The 27,813-nt window shown below is 35.5% G+C and overlaps 1 protein-coding gene across 5 annotated transcripts in view; it reads left to right on the top strand.

Annotated features, from left to right (window-relative positions):
- Positions 1 to 27,813, top strand: part of LOC150108537 (uncharacterized) — a 284,792-nt gene that overhangs the window by 18,893 nt on the left and 238,086 nt on the right. For 3 of the 5 annotated variants that reach the window (XM_090415966.1, XM_090415970.1, XM_090415971.1), the window contains exon 1: positions 2,225 to 2,357. The exons of the other annotated variants lie outside the window; for them this stretch is intronic. The gene's annotated coding sequence lies outside the window, so the exon portion shown is untranslated. Of the gene's footprint in view, positions 1 to 2,224; positions 2,358 to 27,813 lie in introns of those variants that run through there. 5 annotated transcript variants of the gene reach the window in all.

The raw sequence follows: 27,813 nt of genomic DNA, 5'->3' as shown, positions 1-27,813 counted from the left end.
CCTGGATTTAAAGTTTACAAAGATAGAATTACTCTACTGTTTTGTAGTAATGCATCAGGTGATTACACGACAAAACTAATGTTTATTAACCGATCCTCAAATCCTCGTGCTATGAAAGATTAGAATATGCACTCATTTTTATTTTGCCTAAAACATTTATGCATTATGTGCAATGAAGTTTAAGTACAATTTGTAATTTTTATAATTTTATACTATGTATTTGTTTCATAGTTTATATGTTTTCTTAACTTACATGAATTACCTGAATTAAATAAAAAATATAATCTGTCACGTGTCTCAAACGAAACTTTTATGTACAGAAATAACTACACCTTTGTCACCCACTAAAATATTTCCTATTTCATTCTCGAAAGCGTGATTCCCGTTTTTAGTGTTAATTGAACTCGAATGCAAAACATCTTGAAGCAGTGACGAACCAAGTACATGAAAGCGGAACTAACTGTTGTTATGGGAATTTTTGCAAGACTTAAAACTTGAACGAAAATGTAGCATGTTTGTCTGTTGTACGTAGTTATCTAGTCGAGCTAACACCAACTAGATATCTACGGTATGTAAGGAGTGAACTAATTCTAGCGACGCTTATCTTCGCATTCTACTGTGAGGGTGTGGGGGGGGGTGAAATCATTGCGATGAGCTTCGTAACAAGTACGGCTACTTAAGCAGTTAGTCATTGTGTACCCAATAATCTCCCTCCATAGTAAGAGCGTAGCAGAAATAATGCAAATATTCATTATATATTTCCAAAATTTCAGTCAATGATCTGTAGCTCTCATCCTACAATACACCATTGAGAGAGAGATTTTATCTACCTTGCGATGAAAAGAATTCTTGTATTTGAGTTACCTAATTTTCAAATTTTAAGATCAAATGTCATATATGACGTCTCGTAGACGATAATAATAACAACAAATACTTTCTAGTTGCTCTTACCTTGGTTTTTTTCCCGCTTTTTTTCCCCATGGTCACGAAGTTGCAGTCTTAAAAGGTTCAGTTCTTGAAGATGAAAATTTTAATGACATTTTTTAAATTGCTAACCAATTTCACAATGTGAGTTGACTTTGTTGGTGATGATTACCGACACTATTATACGTATAAGTTAGACAAAGCTATAGCTTTGTCTTTCGGAGTTCTCGATGAAGAAAGCAATTTGTAAAAAGGGTGGCACACCATTTGGCAACTCCTATAGGTAGAGATGACCTTGCTAATGCTTCTGCCTGCTATCTCCACTTGGGCCTGGCTCCCACTGAAGAGACCTCAATAAACTCGAAACTAGTCTGGGTAGTGGCCCTTCCCTTAATGCATAACATTATACACATCCGCAAGGAAATGTGATTTGCATTATGGGAGATACTGAGATAAGAGTGATGTTAGCATGCTCCACTCTGCAACGAGTTGCTCGGTGTTGTACCACATTACCCCAGTCCTGAAGATACTTTTAGGCGAAAACTTTGTTTGTTCACACTTGGATAAAGGATTAAACTAAATTTATTGCAATTTGTAATTGTTTTTCACATAATTGCAATGTTTACCAAACATATTCGGTAGTTTACATATAATAATAATAAAGGCGCCTGGGGGGGAAAAATTGCTTTTTTAAAAAAAATAATACAGACTGGCCCTGATCGTAAGGCGTTCACTTTGGCAGTAGATCAGAACAAAATGACAATTTACAAGCACTGTGTTGTCATATAGTTTAATAATTACAATTTATTTCGATTTTTTTCCTCCCGGAGAATTGGGTATATTATTGATTAGTCATGTTTTTCGAACAATTTTAAAATGAACAAAAAATATATTAACCATCTTCTCTATACTATTATATATCATAAAAATAAGCACGTTATGTTTTTACAAGCCCAAGAAAAAACATTAAAAGGTTTAATTAATAATAATGGGCTAAAACATCTAAATATATTTAATGTTAAGGCATGTAATCATTCAGGCATCTGTTTACATAAGACTGGCTTTAAAAAAGATAGCTCCCATTTCATTTATTGGAATATATTTTTAAACCAGTGAATGGAACAGATATGACCAGTTTCAGTCGGGAGGAGCTTCTGCTTGATATAAACCTAATCTTTAACTCTTTTTTTTTTTAATTCATTACCTTCAGCGCAGTTTAAGGCTTACGACTTTCGAAGAGAAGGGTAAAATCGTAGTCTCTGAGCAAAGGTTGAAGTCGAATGTAATGTGCCAGTAACTGGAACGGTAATTCGTTAGCGAATCCGTAACACGTGTACGTCTGTGTGTGTGTGTGTAGTTTCAACATTGATTAGCACAGATGTCGTGATTTATACGCTGCGAGTCTCATCAGCTGCTTCCACAGTCATAAAAAGGTAAAGTAAATGCGATACTTTCGAAATCTGAATCGTTTGAAGGGAAAGATTTATCTTTAGTATCTTTTCATGACCTATGCGGTGGTTTTTATCTTGTTTTTTATATAGATACGCCGAAAGGAATGCAACCTAAATTCAGTGTTCAATGTAATAGGACGATATTTCTGATTTATGATCAGATCGACTAAATTTATACTGAAATAACAGTTAATGTTCCTAGCTGTTGAAATAAATTTTATAAAATCCACGACCAAGGATTTATATAAAATAAACTGTTGCAGTAAAATGAGTATTAATAGCAATACTTCAAGACGAGTGCAGCATACAGTTTGTTTGTTTGTTTTTACATCACATTCTCCGATTAATTTCTGTTACTTATAACATTTCATTTTTACATAATTATATATAATATAAATTTCACAACTATTTTTTTCAAATTATAAGGTAGATTGAAATTTCAAATGTTATTAATGTGAATGTAATATTAATATCTTAAACAACTAATATTTATCAAGTTTTTAAATTCCTCCGAAAATCTGGACCTGCGTCTGTCGTGTTTATATAAAGAATTTTTAGGGCCTGAACAACTGTCTCATATAGTTCAGTGTCTCACGCCCTTATATATATATATATATATATATATATATATATATAATATCATATTCCATCTGTTATTTTGCGAAGCAACTTACCCTTTAGCGATCGTTAGCGTTGTTAAAAAGAGGCAACAGACTGCTCTCTAAAAATGTCTTCATTTATAGTCGGATCTTAACGACGTCATTTACACAGGGAAATTCATAATAGGAAAGTGACTCGGTACGTCAAAAGGTATTAAACTGTCAACGGCCCAAGGGAAGAAGGGAGAAGTAATACATGAGCATGCAATATAAACAAGCAGAATCTATTGTTGCTCTGGAAACGTGATCACGCCGAACAAATAGAACTATTATATAAACTTATGCGTTTGATATCAAAAATGTAACCATTATAAACCAGCAGTTTTTATTTATTATAAATAGCAATGCTACGAAAAACTAAATGAGACCTTGGTATATTGTTCGTGGGGAAATCTTAACGCTGCCTCTTGTCGGGGGAAAAAAAAAAAGTACGGACATGGCATCCATGTACGGCAATATTTCAGATAATCGGTGTAGAGCTCGCAGGGTCGTGATTGCAATCACGACACTTTCAGTCCTCCTCCATGTATGTGTGTGTGTGTGTGTTGCAGAATGTCAAGCAGTTGCTGGGTTTCGTTTTGTTTGCCTGCCAGCATTCATGTAATTAAAATACGTCCATGCCTCGATCGTCGGATATTTATATTTAAGATAGATAATAAAATTTGTGGACATACTTCAGTTTCTTAATTGGTCAGTTTAAACCATAGTTAATGCTAAACTCGTCATGTCGTAATCCCCACACTCAGAGAACACCGAATAATTTTTCGACTGGTCGCTCTATTGGTTTGTACCTGTAATCAAGAGATTGATATCGAACAGCTAAGACGTTTTCAAGAAAAACAACAAAAAACCCACTCCTTCCGTCTTTCACCGAACAAATTGAACTTCTGATGAAAAGGTCAATATTGTAAGTCTTTTCAGCCTAACCTATCAAGCCAGGTAGCGAGAAAATGAGTTCTACTGACCAACACGCCTTCCTTCTTCTGAACACGTCCTTGATACGGTTCCATTTAATGGCGAATTCCGAAACTTAAAGATCCAATAAGAAGTCCGATAAGAGACGTTTACATTGGGTAATGTTATCAGCAGAATATCTGGCCAAAGTTTGCACATTTATCTGTTTAAATATTTACCGAAGCACATATTTTTTGAATCGTAAGCAAGTAAATAGCAAGTTGTCTGGTGAGCAAATAACAAACTGAAAAGAATGCTAACAGCCATCGAAGATAATTTCTAAAAAAATAAATAAATAAAAAATAGTGGGATCAGATTTTTCTAGCGTTTGACTTTTACTCTTCAGATAGGTATTCACAGCAAAATATGTTGAATGTTTTTTTTTTTTTAAAACTGAGTTTGTTTCCGCTGACAACCTATATGTCAAAATTATCATGATATTTTCTTTGAGTTCAAAAATCTATAATTTTTCAAAAACGTTAAATATGTTTAAGCTTATCACCTGAAAGAAAAAAAAAAAAAAATAATAATAATATTATATATTACATATAAGGGCTAAATAATTGAAGGCTGTAATCCCTTTAATTCGTACCATTAAAAAAAATGTTTTAAACCGATGCGGTTAAGATTTCTACTGCTATAGTTCGCCCACCGATTCGAGGTCCCTCGACACTTCTGCGCATGTCAGAAAAAAGGAGAATCCATTCCGATAATAGGGTAATCAATCTGTCTTCTGGGATGTGTTTGTTTATTATTACAGGCCGGAAAATTTAGCTTTTCTTTTACGAACATTGCTGTTTTTAAAGTGTAACTATTTTGCTTGCATAACAGTTGGAAAAATGTACGTAGAGTGTTAATAAAATTAAAAAAAGGTGTAGCATAAAACAAAAATGTAACTAAGTTTATTTTTAAGAAAGTTTTCTATAAAATAAAAATAATTATACAGAAAATCAGAAATTTTTTTCAAATGAACTTGGATATTCTAAACTTACAGTTGAGAGAACTGAGACACTTTAATATCTTAAACCGATTAATTATTTATGACTTGTTGTGACTCTTTTAACAAACCCATGCAAAAAAAGGTTGGAAAAAAATACCATTATCAAATCCTTTTAATCTTCATAGTTATTTGAATCGGTGTTCGAATCGCCATCACTTAAACTGATCACCAAAGGTTCGCATAATTCTTCGATAATTCCGTCTCTGTCCCAATACATATTTTCCAATGAGGTGACATGAGAGCAATATTTTCCCCAGTTTTGAATTGTAATACTTTCAATCGCCTGTTCTGAAAGTTTAAAAAGTTTCGACATGTCAATATCTCCAGTTACGTTGCGATGGCGAATGAAACTTTTCACTTCTGCCCAAACGTACTCAATAGCATTAATATCGCAATGATATGGTGGTAGCCTCAAAGCTAGAAATCCATGCTCTTTGAGCATCGTGTCGAATTTAAATAGTTTAGTTGTGGGCGAGTTTCTTTTGACCAAATCAAGCGATTCAATTTTTCACATATCTGAGGAATGAGAAATGTTATTTGCAGAGAGCCAATCCATAAGAACTTGCTTCTTATTAGACCAATCTGGAACTTTGTTTAATCGAATAGAGTGATATGAAGCGTTATCAATTATAACAACAGCATTTTTAGGAAGGTTTGGAATCAGTTTTCCTTCTGCCCACTTTTCGAAGATCGTAGAATTCATTTGCCTATGTATAGTAAGTTTGAATTCGGTAAAAAAAAACCATTTCTCCACCCGCACACAAAATTATTATGCGCCGCGAGGCATTTCCGGTTTCTAGCACTCCACATTCTTCTTTAGACTGCCAACTTAACTTAAAGACAATAGTAATTTAACTTCCATAAGATAAATTACTATCAATCCAAGTTTCATCTAGATACACAATCGGTCTTTTCTCCTCCCTGAAACGTCTTATTGTTCTCAAATACTGCGTTCTGGATAAAACAATGTCAATTCGCTCCATGATAAGCTTCATTTTATTCTGGGACTTTTTAAAACAAAATCCGATTTCATGAAGTATTTTCCTTAACGTTTTTCTTTTCCAAGGAAAATTAATTTTTTCTTTAAGCACAGGAATCAATTTCGGAACAGTTGGCACTCTTTTCTCGACCACGTAAAATTCGTGAATAGTTCTTCTTATAACGTCTACATCAAAATCATTCAAAGCTACGGTTTCGATGGTTTTCTTTACTCTGGCGCTTTTTTTTAGGAGATTTAAATTTTGGCTTACCTTCAGATTCGCTACGAATTCTTTTAACAGTCGACCCCGATACGCCCGCAATGCACTTGCGCGTTTTATGACTTGAGAAAGGGAAACAAGGAGACGCTTCTTTTTCTCAGAATGTCAGCACATTATTCAATATTCTTTTGCAAGAGCTACTGAAACGTTTAACAACATAATTTGTTGACTGTACTGGATCCATCATACAAATTAATAATTTGTATGATAGACAACAAAAATCAAGCTAGTACTAGTACAGCGACAGACAAGAAAGCACGTGATTTCGCATGTTGGCGACCAATTCGTACTTCCTTCATTTCTTTCTCCCTTTCAGCATGAATTGACTATTCTTGGCAAAATGCCAAGGAGAGATCTACAAACGGTCGGCGAACTATACTATCCAACTACAGATGCGAGACCCCTTTATTATTATTCGTGGGAAAATTAGCAAATTCTAGTTTTTAAAGTGGTAACTATTTTGCTTGTACAACATTTGGAAAATTTTATGTATAAATACTTGATTTCGCATGTTGGTGACGAAATCGTACATTGCCTTATTCCTTTGTCCCCTTCAATATGAATTGACTCTTCTTGGTACTCTGCCAGCCAAGATTCTCTCACCTGTGGTAGGACATTAAAATTCGGATTACTTAGCCTCGTATATGATTGTGATAGTGTTCTCCTAGTGGATAATATTAGCAGTTTGACTTGAGAGTATAAAAAATCGTACAATTTTTTCCCTTTAATTTTTAATCAAATGGAGAATATTCTTATTCACCCTATTATTTGAATGCGCGATGACTGCATTCAAGATGTATTTCGAAAGTAACTTATATCGCTGCAAACGAGAATAAATTTATATCACCGGGGGGGGGGGAATTATGTCTCGTAGAAATAAGAAAAAATGCATAAAATAGTACAAATATAAAATAGTAACAGTAAGTATAGCAAACAGATTCACACTTTAACTATACAAACAGGCTTTTGTGATTTTTCCGAGCTAGTAACCAAGCACGAATAATTGAAGTGGAAAAAAAAGTAATTACTTTTCTGTAAGTGCAAATTCTAATTCTCGAAAGGTTGACTTCACATTCCAAAAACTTAGTCTTGAAAGTAAAGAGGATCGTAAATAGCTTGGTATCTCCAGGGGATGAGGGTAGAAAGTAAAACCAATCTTTCACAAAAAAATATTCAGCAAAATATTTTTGTCTTATTTTATTGTCATTTGTAAGGTTGGGGAATTCAAGGGACCACTGCATGGAGTACTGTTTAAACGACAATTAAACAGTTCAGTAAAAGAATTAACGAAGAAAATTTTACAGATTTTTTTTTTTTTGTAATGAGTTTTAATTTATTATGCTAAAAATCTCCTAAAGACAACTCGATCAGCTAATGTTTGTCGATACTTGTCAGGACACAGTATGTGTGTGTGGATGATCCAGAGGGAAGAAGCGATCTACCCAAAGAAATCAAAGGAATGAGAGTGAACGATGTAAATTAAATGAATGAAAACAAAATAATAAAAAGCTAAATATCGAATCCCTCCACCACACACACACACACATAACGACAATCTGAATCCATCAGCTAGCAGTACAGTGAATCTTTCGCTCTGCGCTTGAAACCCGACATGTCAAAATCGATATGTCAAATTCTTATTCCACTTAATGTTTTCTTTCCTCCTATTATGAACTATGATTTTATAAATTAATATCGTAATCTGAAGTCGATAATCATCAAACGATCAATCACAGTGTTTAATTACTGTTCCATCTAATACAATAATGGTGTGTGCAGTATGAAATTCGTACAGAAATAAATAATTATAATAAATTGAATTCTAAGACAGCGTTAACTGAAACTAACACTCGGATTATATTTCTGATAGCAGTGTCCATGCTTTATATCAACAAAATTCCTTAATTCTCGAAAGCTTTCTAGGGATTAGCGTTCTGAAGTCTACTGCAATTTTTACTGTTCCTTTATCTCGTTGAACCAATCCTGCAGTTGTCTGGAAACTCTTACATTTCCAAGTTGTTGCAGACTGCTTCTGGTTCAACCAGAAGCAGTCTGCAACAACTTGGTGATTTGATAACAACTCAAACTTGGTGTCTGCAATAACTCAGTGATTTGATAACGAATATCATATTTTGATTTTGCATTTGATAAAGATTTGTGTCTCCTAATGTCCTTATTTATTTTCTTATACAGGATGTGGTGTTTATCTTCGATAATCTGAAAAAATAATACTGAAATCTCACAAAGTTCTTAATTTGTGATAATAAATGTGATTCCGTTTTAACAGAACTATAAATATAAACATCCGATTCGAAATATTTTTATGCCATAGAAAAAAAGAAAAAGAAAAAAAAAAGATTAAAAATCATATCCTTCACATAGAGATGACAATGTTCTCGAAAAAATATATAACGAACAGTCGTTATAATTAATTGTTAAATCACAAATTGCTACTTAAAGCACAATGCCCCGTCAACTAGACATGTTGTATAAAGAAATAGAAAATGTGTAAAGCTTAAAATTGAACGAATAATAGAAATTTGTATCAAATGATAAATTGCTGCTTTGCTTCTTCCAGGTTGATCATTCTGCATACTACAGTGTTGCGAACTGAAAGAGAGTTTAGAGGCTAATATATAAAACATTCAAGCATGTTATTATGACACATAACACCTGGTTTCATAGTCTTACATCGGACTTTTGCCTACTCCAATTTCTTTGTTTTAAAATAGATAAACCTAGATATTCAAGAGGAACAACTCGAAGTATAGATAAGCAGGGAGGTTGTCTAGTTAATTTGTACCTTGAGTGATTTTCGAGTAGTAAATAGTTAAATTTAGCTGTCATCTTCAATATGACGTAACCCACAAACCATAGTTCATGTTTCCTCCAAAGAGTAGCAATTTTATCAACTGAAGAGTAGTCAACTATCCCTTGTGTCATTCAATACACATGTAATATTTTGTTTGCCGATTAAAGAAAGGTAGGGAAGATAAATCCTTCTCCGTACTCACGAGATAAATAAATAAATAAAAATAAAAGATTTAAGTATGCCACAATGATCGGCGATAATAGATTTTATTATAAGTGCACTCTTGTGTCAGTCACACATGTGCTCATGTACACACACATACACACTCCCTTCCTCCCCCGTGCAAACACAGGCTAAGAGAGAGAGAGAGAGTACGATAACATCTGCTCTTCTGCTGGCAGGGTCCGTACAATCAGCCACCTGCTGCTTAAACAACAATAGGAGGAGAGCTGCTTCACCACGTGTGCCAGCGCGGATTTTCCATTGCCTGGTACACGTCTAACCCGTGAAGAACTTACGATGCGGAGCAGTCCACGTGATCGCCGCTCAAAAGCTGCGGCAGTTAACAGGCACACTTCGGATTTACAGACAAGCTTCATGGTCATGCTTGGGGGGGGAGGAGAGTAATGTGACGAAGTTGGAGCGGTGCATTAGCTGACCATCTTTTCAATTCTGCTCGTTCCTGTTCGGAGTTTTAATCGGTGTAATTTTTTTGATGGGGGGGGGGGGGAGTAAGGAAGAGGCAGACTATTGATTCAATGTGAATCGAGGGGAAGACTGCTTTGTATGGATGCGACCTATTAATCTTTCCCGAGCTGTTGACAACTCTCTTCCTGTGTTCCGAGGGTTTTTTTTTTAATCGAATATAGGAGATACTAATGAGGGATGGCGCTTGAGTCGAGATAGACACCATAACAAGTAATTCATATTTAATTGGATAAATGTTGAATGCAAAAAAAAGGGGGGGGAGGAAGAAACAAAATGCATTGGATTAAACAATGGTATTTTGTTTACTGAAAATTTGAAATTGTGGACATCGATTAACAGGTATTTTCTATAGGACCACTATTGTGAATCCGTAAAACTTGGATTTGTACTTCATTTCTTGTTTTTCACAGACGTCTATGTGAGATGATAACATTTCCAATAGTTGCGGTTTTCAATTTCGTAGCTGTCTGTGTGAAAGGGAGTTTTCCATTATTTGTATTATAGCTCAGGTTAAAAGGAAGAAAAGCAGGATGAATCACTTTTTCAAAGGAAAAATAATTTACCGAGTTTTTCTTTTTTTAAAAAAAATACCCGACCCGTAATACATACGGATATTCCACCCGTCTGTTTAAGAGAAGTATCTTTGCTTATCGGTTTCATCCCCACTCCTCGCTACATCTCAATAATAACAGAAAAACTATTCTTCCAGTTCAATATACTTGAAAGCAGTGATAAGAAACCTGCAGCTCTCCAAAACTGCTGTGAATCCAATTAGTTCATTTTAGGATGAAAAAATAAACACATTAAAGTTAAAAATAATTTCCTCTTCTCCCTCTCCTCCAAAAAAGATGAGTGTAGAAACGATTCATATTATATTATAAATGCAACATTTATTTGTTTATTAAACAGCGATATGCACAAAACAAGAAAGAATAGATAATTTGTTTCATATCGTAAGAATAAAAACGCATCTGATATTTTTATAAGCGTAACAGGTTGATTGTTAGTAAATACTGTTTGTTTCTATAAGCAGCAAGTATCAATGTTTTTATGGCAATGGAGCATCTCCTGTATCCCACCCAGCCTGTAGGCTAAAAATTTAAGTGTTTTACTAATTTAAAAAAATATTATATTAGAAAGAGTAATATTTTGACACACGTTCTTTTCTTTTTTTTTATTTTTTAAGGTATGGTTGATATAATACTTAGTAGAGAACTTGATGACTGAATCGAAATAGTGAGATTTGGTGTAGTATATACATATTGAAGGTGAAGCATAGAAATATACGAAACAGCATAAATATTATGAGAATTTTTTTATTCATTATCTTCGTTATTTTTTAATTCATGTGTTATTTCTGCTATGTTTGATATATATTCCTATGCCCACTCATTGGTTCTTCACCTTTAACATTTATTTATTTATCAATTTAAGTCTTATTACTATGCGACTCGAATTCTGTACTAAATACTATGTCGTTCTTACCTTCAAAAAAATACATACTCGGGTATTTCAAATTGCTATTCTTTATAATATAATAAATTTTTAATTAGTAAAACTTAATTTTTAGCCTGTAGGTTGGAATACAGGGCAGTCCTATTACTATAAAAGCTCTTGCCATTCTCTGTTTGTCCAATATTAGGAGCTACATGAAAATTTCAAAATATCCCAAATTCAATAGTAAGTTTATATTTGCATGGAAACAGTGTTCGTGTACAACGCACGGCAAATATTCGAATATCTGAATTTTTTTTTAAATTTAATTAACCGATTTTCTTTTTAATTTTTATTTTCCAAAAGAAAACTTTTTTTTTTCTCTGTTGAAGTTGAAAATAAACCAAAATTTGATGAGTTTTTTTTTTTTTTTTTTTTTTTTCCCCGACAGTAATACAAAAACTCCTTATAGGAGTTTACACATAAATTAGTAGAGTAATCTGAGTAAAGCTCCTATTCTCTTTATAAAATACTTACTTTAGCTCCAAATGATGTGACGTATATTGCCATAGGGATAAAGAAAAGAAATAAAATTATTTATCATCTATGCTAAACTAGATAAATCAGTTTATATAACTATAAATTTTTCGGATGAAAAATTAAACGCATTAAAGTTAAAATAATTTTCTCTTCCCCTCCCCTCCAAAATAACATGAGTGCAGAAACGATTCATATTATAAATTATTATTATTATTATTATTCCGGGCCACTCCAAGGAGTCCTTAGACTCATCGAGGGAGGCCCTAAACATCATGTCCATCACAACTATTCGACATTCACACGGTGTCTATCATACTTTGCCTTGAACTCATTCACTGTCATAGCACCCACAACAGACTCTGGCAGCTTATTCCACTCATTCACCACTCTAAAAGTAAAAAACTCAGCTCTAACACCCTTACTAATCACACTCTTTCCCAGCTTCCATGGATGTCCCCTAGTTCTCCCACCACCAGTCCTGTTCTCAAAAATATCCTCTGAATTAATCCTATAGAAACCCTTCAGCAATTTGTATGTCTCAATCATATTCCCCCTTTTCCGCCTATCAACCAATTTCTGCAACCCACAAATCTTCAACCTGTTCTCATAAGGTTCATTCGATAGACCTGCTATCATCTTGGTGTCACTCGTCTCTGGATTCTCTCCACCTCCTCCCCATCTTGAAGAAACCAAGGGTACAGTAGTCGAGATGGGGTCTTATCAAGGCTAGATACAGAGGAACAATAACTTGCTTATCTCTGCTCGTCAAAGTATTCTTCAGCATCCAAGTGATTTGATGAGCTGATTTAGCCACTTTTGATATGTGTCCCCTAAACTTCAACTCCCTATCCACGAACACTCTCAAGTCCCTGGCCTCATCAATCTCCTAGAGTACGGTTCCACCAATGTGATATACTGCTGCTAATCTTTTCACCCCAAAATGCATAACCTTACATTTTGCCACATTAAATTGACATCCATTCTCCTTAACCCATACCTCCAATCTATCCAAATCATCCTGCAAAATTTTGACATCTTCTGCATTCACTATTGCCCTACCCAACTTAGCATTATCAGCGAACAAATGACCGGTTCCTCTCAGATCCTTCGCTATACAGTTAACAAATTAAACAGCAGTACTCCAAGAACAGAACCTTGCGACACACCACTAGTCACAGGCCGTCTTTTGGACTCTACTCCTGAGTAAACTACTCTCTGGTATCTCTCCATCAACCACCCTCCTATCTATCTCACCAATCCTATATCCATTCCCATATGTTGTAGTTTACGGATTAGAATTCCATGTGGTATCCTGTCAAACGCCTTTGCCAGGTCCAGCAGTATCACTGTAAACCCATTACCCTTATCCAGTTCAGCCGTCACTGTGTTATAAAACTTGAGCAAGTTACTGAGGCATGATCTACCCTTCACAAAACCATGCTGTCCCCATGCAGTATCTCATTTTCATCAATCCATTCCTGTATTTTACCCTTGACTACTTTCTCCAAGACCTTGACAACGACTCCTGATATCCTAGTCGGTCGGTAATTTGCAACAGTAGTCTTGGATCCTCCTTTATGCAGTGGAACTATTTTCCCCTCTTTCCACCCCTTCGGGACTAAACCAGACCTGAGACTCAGATTGAACAATAAGGTCAACAGCACTGACAATTCTTTAGCGCTTCACGTATGACCCGTGCGGATATACCATCCAATCCCACAGATGTATTCAAATTAAGGTTCTGTAATAGACTATTCATCTCCACTTCATTCACCACAATTCCCATATAAACTAATGGTTCCTTCATTCCCTCCACGTCATCACCTGGATGATATACTCTTCCAAAGTGCTCACTCAGTAATTCCATTATGTCGACTGATTCAGTGACCTCTCTACTATCGGCGTTGCTTAAAATCATTTTGCCGTGTACAGTTTTTCTTTTACTAGCAGCATATAGAAAGAACTGTTTGGGATTCTCTTTAGCTTGCATGGCTAATTTCCTTTTATAATCCGTTTTTGACTTTCTCACCACACTCGTTACCCTCCTAGCCTGCGCTTTATGCCGTTCATGTGCCTGCAGGTCACCTTTCTCCTTAAATTCCTTCCACAGTTTCTTTTTTTGCAACTCAAGTTTAATGGTGTTATTCATCCATTTAACCCCTACTTGATTTACTATTCGGGCTCTAGGTATACAATCCGCCATAACCTCCTGCAAATGCTCCTTGACTACTTCCCATGCCCTATCCCACAGCTTACATGACATGTAAGCCCTTGCAGTTTTACATGTCATGGCACTGAACCAAGCAATCTCCTAAGCTTGTTATACTTGCCAGCACGGTAATTCCACATGTACCCTGTCTTAATCGAAAATTTCACACATTTAGCCACCTTCCAGGTCAGGACCTTATAATCACTCTCACCAATAGGTGGCAACTTGTTGGTCGATTGGTAGAGCCTCTGCTACTAATGGCTCAGTTAAGTAAGTTTGGGTGCGGTTAGTAGTTGGAAGGGGTCCAATCGTTCGATGCTGTTGGCACACTGTCCCTCGAGGAGTCTTTTGACTCCATGGAGGTGTCAAATAATAATAATATTCATTACAGTCAAAACTATGTACATTTAGAAAAAATAAAGTTAGTCTTTTAAATCAGCTAATCTTTCCTATCTCTCACAAAGGGGATAAACGTATATATATTATTTTGCCTAAGTATATATACTGTATTTTAAATAATTAAGAAAATGTACTGGCCTTTTTAGTTATCTTACATTAGCTCATGTACTTAGGTGGCGCTTTTAGAAATGTCTGTTAATGTTCAATTGCCATTTTGTATTCAGGTCTGACGCTGCCTATGATATTTAGATGAAAATTCTACGCTTAATAAAATATTTTACGTGAGTTTTTCTCCGGTATCATAATTATTTTAAATATGCCTACTCACGGTGTTTAGTTATTGAAACAAATTTGACATCTTCTTTCGAACTTTTTAACTTGGAGTGTCCACTCATCTTCATAGTATTGCACTCACATCCCCCAACTGTTTGTAAACGTTCTGCGTTCGAGACCAAATTAAATCACAATTATTTTTTTACATTTTTAAAATGTTTTAAGTTTTTAAAAAATTACTTTTTTGTATTGCCTGTTAGACATGTCTTGAGAACTTTTCTAATGATAATTAGTTTTGAATGGTTTCGAGACGTATTAACCAACCTATATAATTACGATTGACTCTTGGACAGTACGACATTGTTTCCAGTGAGATGTTCTACCCATCACAAGTTGTTTTATTGTGCTTAAAAGCACCAGCGAAGACTGACTGCGACCCTCCGGGATCAAAAATTTACTCGTCATTGGTCTGAAGTCTTTATTTCCTCTTTCATCTTAAAATTCTTCTAATAAACGGGTTCGTGTTCCCCCTGTCACCCTTGAACATTATTTAACTTAAGTGTTTGAGGATGGTTATGAAGCATTTCCAGTTCACACTTCCTGCCTTTGCAGCTGGGGCGATGGATCAATTTATCCTCCGCAACTTTCATTAAACATGAGATCTTATCTTCCCCTCGTCTTGTTGCTTCTCTTTTATCTAATCTTCTGACAATTATTACCGATTGTAGTTCATTGTTACAGTTTGTACCACAAAAGAGCTAGTATATGTGAAAAGAAATATATATTCTCGAAAAATAACTTTTTTTCCTTTATAAAATTAACAGCATTTTTTTTTTTTTTTTTCAGAACAACTCTTTCAGAACCAGGCATTTGTCTGACAACCCTCGTGGCCATTCCACTCCTGTGTGGCACGTCATGCAATAACACTCACGATTTGCTCGGTCCTCGAGATGCTCAATTTTTCTGTAGTTTTTAGTTTTCAGACTTCCTTTACTACAGTTCTTTCTAAATAACAACAAAAACTAGCGTTACGTCTCCATTTAAACAAACATGAAGCGTAGAAATTGTTCTCTGCAGTATCATTGCAGTATTACAATATTTTATAGATTCGATTCTAATCGCTGATAGAGAAACTTTTTTAGGCCTTTTTGTAGCCTGTTTCTGAGTTAGTCGATCTGGCACAGACATGGAGGTGTTTTCCTTCCGGAAAGTATGAATTTTAACTCCATAACTATATATAAAAATTTTTTTTTAAAAAATAGACAGTAGAAATTGGGCTGTTTCAGACACTGATATATATACCTATTAGGATTTAGGGCCATGAAATGTCTGCAGTAGTGCCTACTCTATGAAATTATTGATACCCATGGACTCAGCTATCATTGACGGCTAAGCTACCGGCTGCTTTGAATGACTTTCCAAAGAGTTAGGGCAAAAGATGATTTTTTTCATATATTTAACTATTATAAAAATAATATTGTCAATAACTAGATCACATGGTTTATGATATGGAATATAACTATAAAGTTATAAAATGACAAAACTGACGATTCTTCTCATTAGTGTAGGCCAATCAGCAACCATACTAGCCGGACAATTCATGTTGTGTCGTGGTCTGAGTGGATTGAGCCATAGTTGAAGGGGAGAGAGAGAATGGACTTTTGAGAACAGAGAAGGCAAAAAAACAACAACTGGTTTTGAAGCCATTACGACGTTTAGAAATTTGAAACTGGAAAAAACAAACAGAAATATATGAAAATACTTTTCAATCTGCTTACATTATAGGTAATTAGGTTAATTAGCGAAGACAAATAAATAGCGTTTGGCTTCGAAATTATAAAAGTTTCAGATGAACGAGAGCTTACAAAAATATAACGGCCGGCATGAGTTGGCCTTGATATTGCACTAATTAACGACCTGCGGTGGTATAGTATTTTGGAATTACGCCGAGTTCATGAGAATTAATAGAGAGTAGAGTTTGCACATTATTCTCGAACTAAGGTCTTTACAACCAAAGGCTTCGTTGAAGCCAAATGAAATACAGAGGCTCTCAGTGTTTTGTTATACTCAGCAGTAATGCGATTGCTTTTAAACTGCTACAAATATTCCAGTTATAGTTCCTGTAGCTAATGATTTCCGTCAACTAGGACACATTTTCAAGTGTCCTTTATACTCTTTGTGTAGGCCAGAAGAAGGAAAACTTTTCATTACTATTATACGAAACTGAGTTTTAAGCTTGTTTTGGTAGTGTCCATCCACAAACAAGTACCAATCTTGTGGATGAATTTCATTCGTTTTTCTAAAAATGGTCATCTGCAACATTGCAGTAACAAAGTTTATTATTCTTTTCTAAGTATGCAGCTAGGATTTTTTTTTTTTTTTCTTCCAGAAATGTGTATTCCTGCAGTTAATAAATTATTTTATTGCTGAATCCAAGCAATGCAAATTATTGTTTAGATAATTTAGATCTCTAACAGATCTTTTGCTTTTAATTCTTTCTGTTCAGTCAGATGAAGTTTGACGATAGCTTCATAAATATTTTCATCTGATGGTGACTTTTTGATACCGAGCAAGAAAAGTTTTTCATCTGTCAGTACTAATGATAGCTTGCTGTAATGATAAGGAGCAGTTGTGGTTGTGTGGAATTACGACCGAAACAACCAAGACTATATTGAGACTAATTATCTTTTATGTCTGTTAATTGCGTTTGTTCTGGCCCGTTGCCAGTTTTGCCAAATGAAAAAGCCTTGCTACCTTCATATGAGACTGGCAAACTGACTTTCAAAAAAAAAAAAAAAGAAAGAAGAAGAAGAAGGGAAAAAACTCTATAATGTTCTTCGCCACTCAGACAGGATTCGAACTCAGTCTTTAAAACCAAAGGACATCGTCGGGAGCAGGTGTTGAAAGATTTAAAGAAGAAGCACTGGTCTTATGGCTGATTTTAAGTTGGTTATCATGCCACGTTTATGTTTAATCGAAAATCCAAATACACACAGACACAGAATCAGCAATTTGTTACACGGTCTTTTGGTTCTCTCCAAATCATTGTCATCCCAAAGTCATAGATCGGACTTTTATATGAATTCATTAAGTCAAACTAAGTTTACAAAATATGCAGCAATAATAAGGAGCCTACTTTTTATCTTGTCTCTTACATCCGATTGAAAGTAATAAAACTATTCTCTTAATAGTGATGTTATTTCTGCTTAAAGCAACACCGTAACGAATTACACGTATACAAATAACAAAATAGTCTGAGCTTGTTTCTGACTTCTTCATTCCTTTTCAGACTACTGTTACACTTCGAGAGTCACAAGCTACAAAATGGAAATTAAGTAAAAATAATTAAAATTTTAGTATTATTAGCAAATAATTCATGATAAAATATTCCAAAAAATATTAAAATCATACATATCTGTTTAAAAAATCCTTATGTAATATTTTTTTAACACAGCACCTCGAAATACATTAGAATCACCTAGATTAGTTTGTTACAAAATAAAAAGTTTTTAATTTGTTGACTACTGTTATTAATTACCTAATTCTATTATTCATGTTCTCTCAAACTCGGATCTTATATATTAGTGCTCGTATCCGATAGTTGTTTCAATCTAAGAATTAACACAATCGCTGTGTAATAAATAATTAAAAGAATAATAACAGTAATAGCTTCTCTTAAGAACTTGATACAGGAGCGTCTAGCTATCTAGATAATAATTTTTATTATTGAGAAAGGCTCCTAACTTGACACAGTTTCAGTGGCGGCCCGTACATAAGCACTTTAGATTAACGCTTTAGATTACGAAACAAATGCATTGCGATCTAACGCCGATATTCGTTTGCGCTTGTCATTGCACGTTACGTCTTTCCGACACTGCCCAAACGGCAGTGTATCTTTAGTATGCTTACGCACTTTATTTCTGTGAGATATGAAACGTTTATTATTGGTGCGTGGTGAACTATTTTTTGTAAATCTTATTTTATTTTGTTCAGATAACATATAAATATTTATTTATTATAGATACAAGGCTGAATTATGCCGAGTGTCACTGTTGAAAATATGAAAAGGATTATATTTTTTCAATTATCGTTACACGAAACAAATGCACTGCGATCTAACGCCGATATTCGTTTGCGCTTGGCATTGCTATTGATACGAAACTTTTATTATTGGTGTTTGTTCGTGGTGAGGATGAAATATTTTTAATAAAGTAATTTTTAATATGTAAATTTATTTATTAATAAATTCGTTACTGATTAGGAAAAAAAAATGTTTTCTTTTTTTTTTTTTTTTTTTGTATATGCATCACTCCCACTTAAAATTTTCACCGGCCGCCACTGCACAGTTTATCGTCCGATCAGATGAAGATAGCTCTCCCCGTTTCAAGGTTGATCACATTAGTGAAGAACTGATACTTTTCTTAATGCGTGAATGGTTCTTCGTTTACAAATACGTAGGTAATTATCTACATATTTGTAAACAAACTACCTATTCACCATCTCAGAATGCAGTTTCTCTGATAATTAATGGCGATCACTGTGCCAGAATACTACTGTGTTGTTGCTTAGTAATGTCCATTTATTCCAGACTGTTGTAGCAGTCCCAGGAAATTATACATAGATTGGTTATGGTAAGTGGTTGCATTAGTAAATCATAAGGTGCTCCATATGGGATCTCTATCTGTTATGTTTCTATCAAGCCTTAAACTCAACCCCAGTTTGTCACAAAAATATTTGTTCATGATTCAAATCATAGATAATTTCCATGTACTCACTCTCTCATTGTCAGTTTGATGATCCGGTCTACCTAAACATCTATCAAACGAACACATGACAACGACGATCCTGCATTTCGTTGTTATATATATTGAGTTTTCCATTGGCATCTTTCATTTTCGTTTTGCAGAAGGTTTTGTTGAGATATTTTTACATTCTACATTGTTTTAAAGAAGAGACAACATTTAGTTTAGTGATAGGCATCCAGTTATCCCTGAATTTTACTGACTTTATTGTTTTTATTTTACATACTATTAGTAAGAAGGGCGAATTGGAAGTATATTTAAATTGCATTACTGCATTTGCTAAGTTGCATAGGAATATAAATTAATGTTTGACTGTGAAAGAATATCAAAAAAAGAAAGGAAAAAAAAAGCCTACAGCTAATAATGAATTTCTTAGCATCAAGTATCTCGGATTCTTTAGTCTAGTAAATTCAGTATAAACGGTATCGTGGATATAATAGCGCATCATAATAGACAGATGAAGAATTGCCCACTACTGGTTTACCGCAATTATCAAATGGGAAATATCTATTCACAGGTGCATGCATTTACCAACTATACAATACAGTAACTGTGTAACTGCATCCGAGTCCATGGTACATTTTGTTCTCGCTATAAAATGGGGGAGCGAAATGACCGGCAGTGAACTATCAGGGTCAATCCTCCCTCGCCCTTCACGGCTGGGAAATTGCAGACTCATGCATGAGTAGCTCTCAAATTGCACACTTCCAGTACCGATCCCAACCTGCACAGAACCACCGAACCTATAACTTGGGTAAGCAAATTATTATCTATACTTTGATTGGGCTATTTATATGTTGCATTTCTAAGTCTAACTTTTCCTTTGAATTAAGTTAGTTTTCAACTTAAAAACATAAAATTCATAACAGAATTCCTTATGAAATAAATTCAGAATATTTATTCCTTATAATTCTATTAATTCGGATTTTTTTTATTGAATTAAAAGTAAAATAAATTTTCTTCCCATTTTTTGTTTTCATGCTTTCTTTTTTGCTCATAATTTGGATATTTATATTACGGGGGAAACAGTTATGAAATGAGGATATTATCATATTGTTATTACGTCGCACATCCTTTGCAGAAATCCCGGACTCATTGCGGTAAACCACTCGACAATCCACTCAATTCAGTTTTACCCATTAAATGTATTTTTGTCTGTTAATTGTGTGTGCTTACTCATAGATCGGTTTGTTTGCTTTACTGGGAAGAACCTAGTAAAGCAAAAAAAACCTCTTAAGAGAGCTAGCCAATAACAAAATCTGTGATTCGTTAGCTCTGAACTTTTAAATGGCCAGACATTTAAAGATGAAAAGCATACGAAATCATTATTCTAGGTGAAAAATCATGATAGTGGCAATGGTTGTAACATTCCCAAATCAAATAAATCATCACAAGTAATTTTTCCAATACGTTTATATCTCTAAAACATATACAAAATGATAGTTACTCCTTTCCAGACATATTTCTCTCTTCATCAATGACTGAAAATTCATTTCAAGTTGTCATCAAATAATCAATACTTTCATTTTGTTCCCTTTATACAGCTTTATCAACATTTACTGTATTCACAAATGCTGGAAAGTTTCTAAAACTTACAATCTCCAGCTGTAATAAGAAATTCATAAAGGCTTTGTACACCTTCATTGAGTTCTAAACGTTAGACATAAGAAAATATATACACAATTTTGAATAACACACACACACACATACACACACACACACACACACACACACATACACACACACACACACACACACATACACACACACACACACACACACACACATACACACACCCGCCCCCCTCATATATTTTCTGAAGTAGGAAGTAGGCGTGTTTAAGTTATTGGCTAGCTTTATCATATGATATGTTATTTAACTCAACACATTTAGTATAAAAAAACGCCTCGGCATGAACAGTTTTTAACCGAAGTTTTTGTTTTGACGGTCCCAATGCTTCGTTGTTTCCTCTTTTCCCTTTCCTTTCTTACTTTTTTTCCTTTAATATTCCTCCCATATAATTTTTGTTTGGTTAAATATTGACAAGTATCGATTCTGAAAAGGGTTGCTCTGAAAAATGAACCATCTCACAGAACAGAATTCTTTTATTCTGTGAAATGATGAATTTCTGGCAAGAAAAGAGACGTCAGAATACTAAACATATAATCTGATATTGTCTAAATGATCATAAATTAATAGAAGAAGTATGTATGTTTGATGATTATGTGACCTGCACTACTCAGTTATTCACCATTGTTTTCTTTATAAGCATGATGATTTTGACAGACAAAAGAAAACGAATGGCAATGGGACTTTTGATTGAACTGATAAGATAGAGATCAAGCCCATAGTTTCACTTCTTTAATCAGATACGATAAATTAGTCTGTTGAGATAGTTAATGAGCACAAGGCTCGCCTGTTGTCAACAATGAGATTTGAATTTAGATCTAACTCCTCCTGAACTAGGCATTTAGGACGTTTATATTTTACGAAGTCATGTTCATTATAATCAACTGAGTAGTATTAATTGATTATGATTGATAACCGCTTCTGAAAAATACTTGAAAGCAATATGATGTAAGAATGTGAGAATATCTGGAGAGTCAGACTGTCGATGAAGTTGTGAGATCCTGATGAACCAAGGATCATCAAAAGCCATGCGTAAGCATTTATTCTGGACAGAGTGGAGCTTCTTGATGTTGTAGGATGATGTGTGACTTCCGGATGGTGATCCATGTGTCAGATTGGCCTGAAAACTGATGATTGATTTGTAAAGTAACAATTTGTTGTCTGAACTTAACCGACTACGTCTATTGATCAGTGGGTAAAGTTGGGAAATGACTTTATTGACCTTGGAGTAAACATAGGATATGTGGAATCCAAATCGGAGTCTTTTATTAAGTTGCATTTCCAGGTACTTTGCTTTTGATTGCATGGAATGGAGTAATCAAACATAAGTGAATCATGAGGTGATGCTTCCCTTCTCGTAAATAAAATCGCAGCATTTTTTTTATCAGCATCGACATCAATTCTCTATTTCCGAAACCACAATGTAAGATCAGCACTTGTTATTAGTTACAGACTGAGGGTTCTATTAAGTATTGTAGTGTTACATGCATAACAAGCTGATATGATCAAATCTGCACAGGGAAAGCAATGGGACTGTGCAATAGTCTAATTATAAAAATCCTAGTTGAGATTAAAATTTAAAAGTAAGTGAATTTTGGCTTCCATAATGTAACACATCAAATTAGATTTCCTCATTCAGATTGACGATCTGAATGAGGAACTCATCTCCAGTATTGCGATTTAGGCTGGAATTTAACATACTCTAACTTTGAGTTCCGATGCAAATGTTTTCGTCAATATTGGTTGAAACTGTGATCACTTCCATATTGGCAGCAAATTAACCGACACATACGTTATTTTTGTCCTCATCGGTCAGTTAATTTGGTGTACGTACTGAAGCTTTTACAGTTTTAACCATGACGAAAATTTTTGACATTGGAAACTCAAAGTCAGAATTTTTTTAAAAAATTACTTCAGCCTAAAATTGAATGTCGTAAATTAATTTTTTATTTAATATCGATCGTAAACCGCAATCTGAATGAAAGGGAATACAGTTTGATGTATTATATCAGAAAACCAAAATTCACATACTTGTAAGTTTTAATTTTAATTAGGATTTTTCTGATTACTGCACAGTTCTATTGCCATTCATTTTCTTTACTTTGCCCACCTTTGCCCATTGAGTTAATACAATTTCTGAAGCATGCAAAAGATCATTAGGAAATTTTAAAATCTATACATACAGGTTTCTGTAAAAGCATAGTGTGTTAATTGAAACTGCGACCCAATGAAAGAATCTTCGAGGCTGCTCTTTTAAAAGCTAATGATGACCCCCCCCTCCCGATCTGGAAAGCTTCTGAAAATTCGTAATTTGCATAAAAACATAGCACTTCAGATTATATTTGGAACTACTGAGTTTTCTCCCTACCTGAGAGGCAGCTTGTCTATTTATCAGGTAGGAACTTGAATTCGGAACAAATAGCTAACCATTTAATTTGCCTCAGTTGCCAGGGTGAGGTGGTGGTACCTGGAACTTTATGCAGAAAGGGTATCAGATGCGTTATGTGGGAAGTTCATTTAAATCTCACTGAGATATCTACACAAACCGACCACTGAATTAGAAACTTTTATTTTACGTATAGGCATGCGACTGCCAACACCGATCCTCTTCAATTCCCTGCGCATAGTTCGGTGAGATATGGGTCTAGAACAGTCTTCATTAAATGCTTCGGTCAATTGCTGCACACACACACACACACACACACACACACACACACACACACACACACACACACACACACACACACACACACACACAAAATTCTGTTTGTAGTCCGTACAAGCCTTCAGAGACGACGGTGATCTCGTTCCTGACAGACTTTCTATGACTGTCTTATTTTTTCCACTGATTAAACATCCGAGGTATCTCACCTTTCGAGAAACCAGTCAGCTCTGCTGTTTCGAAAATTGTGGCTCCAGCAGGACGGGTATCCACAATAAGCCCCTTATCGAACTCCGAAAGATCCTTTGTTTTTCCCATTATGATCAACACTATTGACGATTAGTGATCAGCGACATTCTTAAATAGTTGCCTCGAACACATGATGACTCAAGTGACCAAATATTGTGCATATACTTTGCATAAATAACTTTTACGTGCATCTGCACGATGGTTTCTAAATCAGTGGCTGGTAAGTGTGTGTATAAACGCAGCAGAGTATGCTTAATATGATTAAAATATTTCAGACTCAAATATGCGTGTGGAACACGTGCAAATAGGACTGCAGTGATGGTTTGAGATGATAAAAGTGCTATGAATGAATCGTGTGCTCATTGTTAATTTTTTCCTTTTCAGCAGATTCAACTATAATTATTTCACCATTATTTTTATAGGGTATTTCACTCCCTATTACCACAGTGGTTGATGTACTCACTTCAATCATCATTTCATTGATTAGTTGATAATGATTTAACAAAAATTCACAGCAATTAGAAAACTAGAAAGGATTTTCTACAAAAAAAAAAAAAAGAAAGAAAGAAAGGAAAGAGTACGCAATGATTTTTTGCCCCAAGCCACTTGGGGCAAACAAAATACATTGTCTAGATGTTTTCCGCAGAAGAAATCAAATAACATAAAATAATAAAAATCAATAAACATACGAAAAACATTTAAAGTTTCGGGGAAAAAAAATTCTTTCTCTTCCTTCCTTCTTTCTCGCCTCTTGAATAACCATGATTAGAACTTATTCGAATTGTTAAAACTTGAATATACATTCGGCGGTTAGTTTGTGAGGGACAACTGCTTCGTAACGCCTAATAACGAATATCAATGTTAGTCCACAGAACCTGAGCATGCATCACGATCGCGTGTTCACGCCCAGTGGTTGTGAACACTTTCACTGCAAATATTCAGTGGTTGGGATTCTGTTGCTAATTCAGTAAAGCATAGTCATCCTCGTGATCCTTGAATTCCCAAACGATTCTTGTCTTATGATATGATGCATTATGCTTCGGGGTGTGAACATAAGGACTGCTCATACCTAGTTGTCAATAATCTTCAAGTAGGATCTGGCATTCGAACGTCACCCAAGCGATTTCAGAAGATCACTTCTCATACCATCACACACTCCAAAGCAGCCTACAAGGTGGTCAGCTTACATGGTCATCAGTGATGACTGCCTTGCAGGATTATGACGATGAATCATCATCATAATTCTGACTCTACTACCAAAACTGAAATTTCGATTCGTTATGTGACATTTCCTCACATTGTTGATGTTCTTTTGTCCTCTGCAACCTTAGTCGCTTGTTTTGAACTGAGAAAAGTGGAACTCGGAAAGGTCGTCTATTGTTATATTATGATAAGGTACAACATACAGTGTACCTCAATATTCTCTCTCTCTTGAAAACCTGTCTTGTATTTGTGCTGCAGTTTCACTAATTGTGATCCATAATGTGTTCTAATTGATAAACCATTCCCTGTGCTCTAGACACAGAATTTCTGTGAACCGCTGATAGGAAATCTGTTGATTCATTATCAGGTGTAATTATGTGCGTTCACACACTCTCTCTCTCTCTCTCTCTCTCTCTCTCTCTCTCTCGCCTTAGTATCTAGCTTCCTGCTAATGTAGTAGCTTGGAATGTATCCGAAAAAGCGGGAATTTCGTCATTGACAGGAGCAGCACTCTAATAAATGGCGGAGGCCTGCCGCCGTTTATTAGAGGACTTCAATGACTTTTGAAAGAGTCAAGCTTGCTGGAGCCAGGCAGGCAGGTGCATCTCTGACTAGAACAGCTAAAATTGCACATGTTAGTCGAGGAACAGTCTCTAAGGTTATGTCAGCATGGCAGTCGACAGGACAAACATCATCAGCGAAATTCAATAGTAGACAAAAGCTTATTGCAAGAGGGGGACATTCGAGCATTAGTGCACTGTACCACAAAAAAATAGATGGGCTATTGGTGAGCAATTGTGTGAAAAATTTAACACCGGTCATGTGAAACCTGTTTGAACATTTCTGCGCTGAGAACTACACATAATTGGATATCATGGTCGGGTTGCCTTACACAAGCCTTTGATCTCTCCTGTCAACGCACGTCGTCGCACCCAGTGGTGCAAAGATCACAGGCAGTGGACTACACAACAGTGGAGGGATGTGATAATGTCCGCGTTCACACTTTTTGTTGCAAACGGACGAATATCTGTGTGGCGTTAGCCGAAGGAAGCTTACCAGCTAGCAAGAGTGCTTGTTTCCAACTGTGAAAGGATTTGATAGTTCTTTGATGGTCTGTGGCGCATTCTCATGGCATGTGTTAAGTCCAAAGTGGGATACACGTCATCTTTCAATTATAAGTGATCATCTTCATCCCATGTTGACACACTTTTCTCCTACGCAACCAGCCAGGCTTCAACAGGATAATACTCCCATTCATCGAGCAAATGTGGTCGTCCAGTGGTTTGTGGAACATGACGATGGCCATGTCATCCCTTTAAATCCTATAGTATTGTATATTTATGGGACATTTTACAGCGAGCTCGCAGACAACGTTTCCCACTTCCAAAGAACAAAGGCGAATTGATCCAGTTTCCATCGGACAAATGGTGTAAAATTCCTCCTGTTGAGTTCCAAGCATTGACAGAGCTCTCTCTCTCTCTCTCTCTCTCTCGAAGAATACAAGTTGTACTAGATCTAGATGCCCACGGTGGACCAACGCCATATTAATCGAAAGGTGTCACTGTTTCAATTTTTTTATCCATTTCCTGTACACCCAGTTATTCTACTAATAATTTCATGTTACTAGCTTTACATATAAGTAGTGTATTTTTTAGTAGAATAACGGTTACGTTCGCGATTGTCTTACTATTAATACAGTCAGTGGAGCACTCAGGATTTAATCTTATGGGGGGACGGGGACGAGCACTCAAGATTTAATCTTATGGGGGGACGGGGACGAGCACTCAAGATTTAATCTGGAGGGGGAGCCGAGTTGAGTAGACGATTTGAGAATACACACTACACATTGCATACGACCTATGACTATGACCTATGAACATCTGCAGTGATCGCCAATACATGATACCCGTGATCTCCTCTGGCCTGGCTCGGGCAAACGAAGTAGCGCTCGGTCCACCCGAGCACACTACTTCGTTCGCCTTGCGTTCACAGCGACCGTGATTCCCGAGAGCTATAAGGTATTCCCACCTTATGTGATCGCTAATTCATAAGTAGTATAGAAATTGAAGACAAGACGCAACATAAATAAAAAAATAAATTTTAATTAGGAAAAAATTTTGAAAAAATTTGTAGAGTTGTTTTTTCCTTTTTCTTTTAGGGGGGGGCCAGGGGCCCCTTGGCCCCACTGGGTGCGCCACTGACTCCAGTGGTTCCCAAAATTTCTCGGTTCACGGCGCCCAAAATCAGAACATAGGCCTACGTAACAGTTGCAATGCGCAGTTGTGCGGTTAGGTGGGTTAAGTTGAAAAGCTAAATGAAACACGTATTTCAAATTCACAAACAATTTATGTAAAAAGTATTAAATAAGTAAATATTTTGAACATTCAAATCATTGAATAAATAAATCGTAATTAGTGGAACGGGTGAGCCCGTAGATCACTGCACATCTTCTCAAATCTTGGAATCAGGAAATGAGGGTCCAGGCACCCTCATTTCCTATTCCGCGTTGATTTTCGTAAGATACTTGCTTTTTATGACAGCGACCGCCGAAAACCTAGCTTCGCACAAATATGGCGTCGCAAATAGAATTAAGATTCGCTGAGCTTTACTACTTAGCAGCGAATATTCATCTTTTAATGATATCCA

The sequence above is a fragment of the Typopeltis vanoorti genome, chromosome 3 (genome assembly GCF_054136105.1).
Source record: "Typopeltis vanoorti isolate ZY-2024b chromosome 3, IOZ_Tvanoo_1.0, whole genome shotgun sequence".
NCBI classification, from domain to species: domain Eukaryota; kingdom Metazoa; phylum Arthropoda; class Arachnida; order Uropygi; family Thelyphonidae; genus Typopeltis; species Typopeltis vanoorti.
This window is presented reverse-complemented; position numbering and strand designations above follow the sequence as displayed.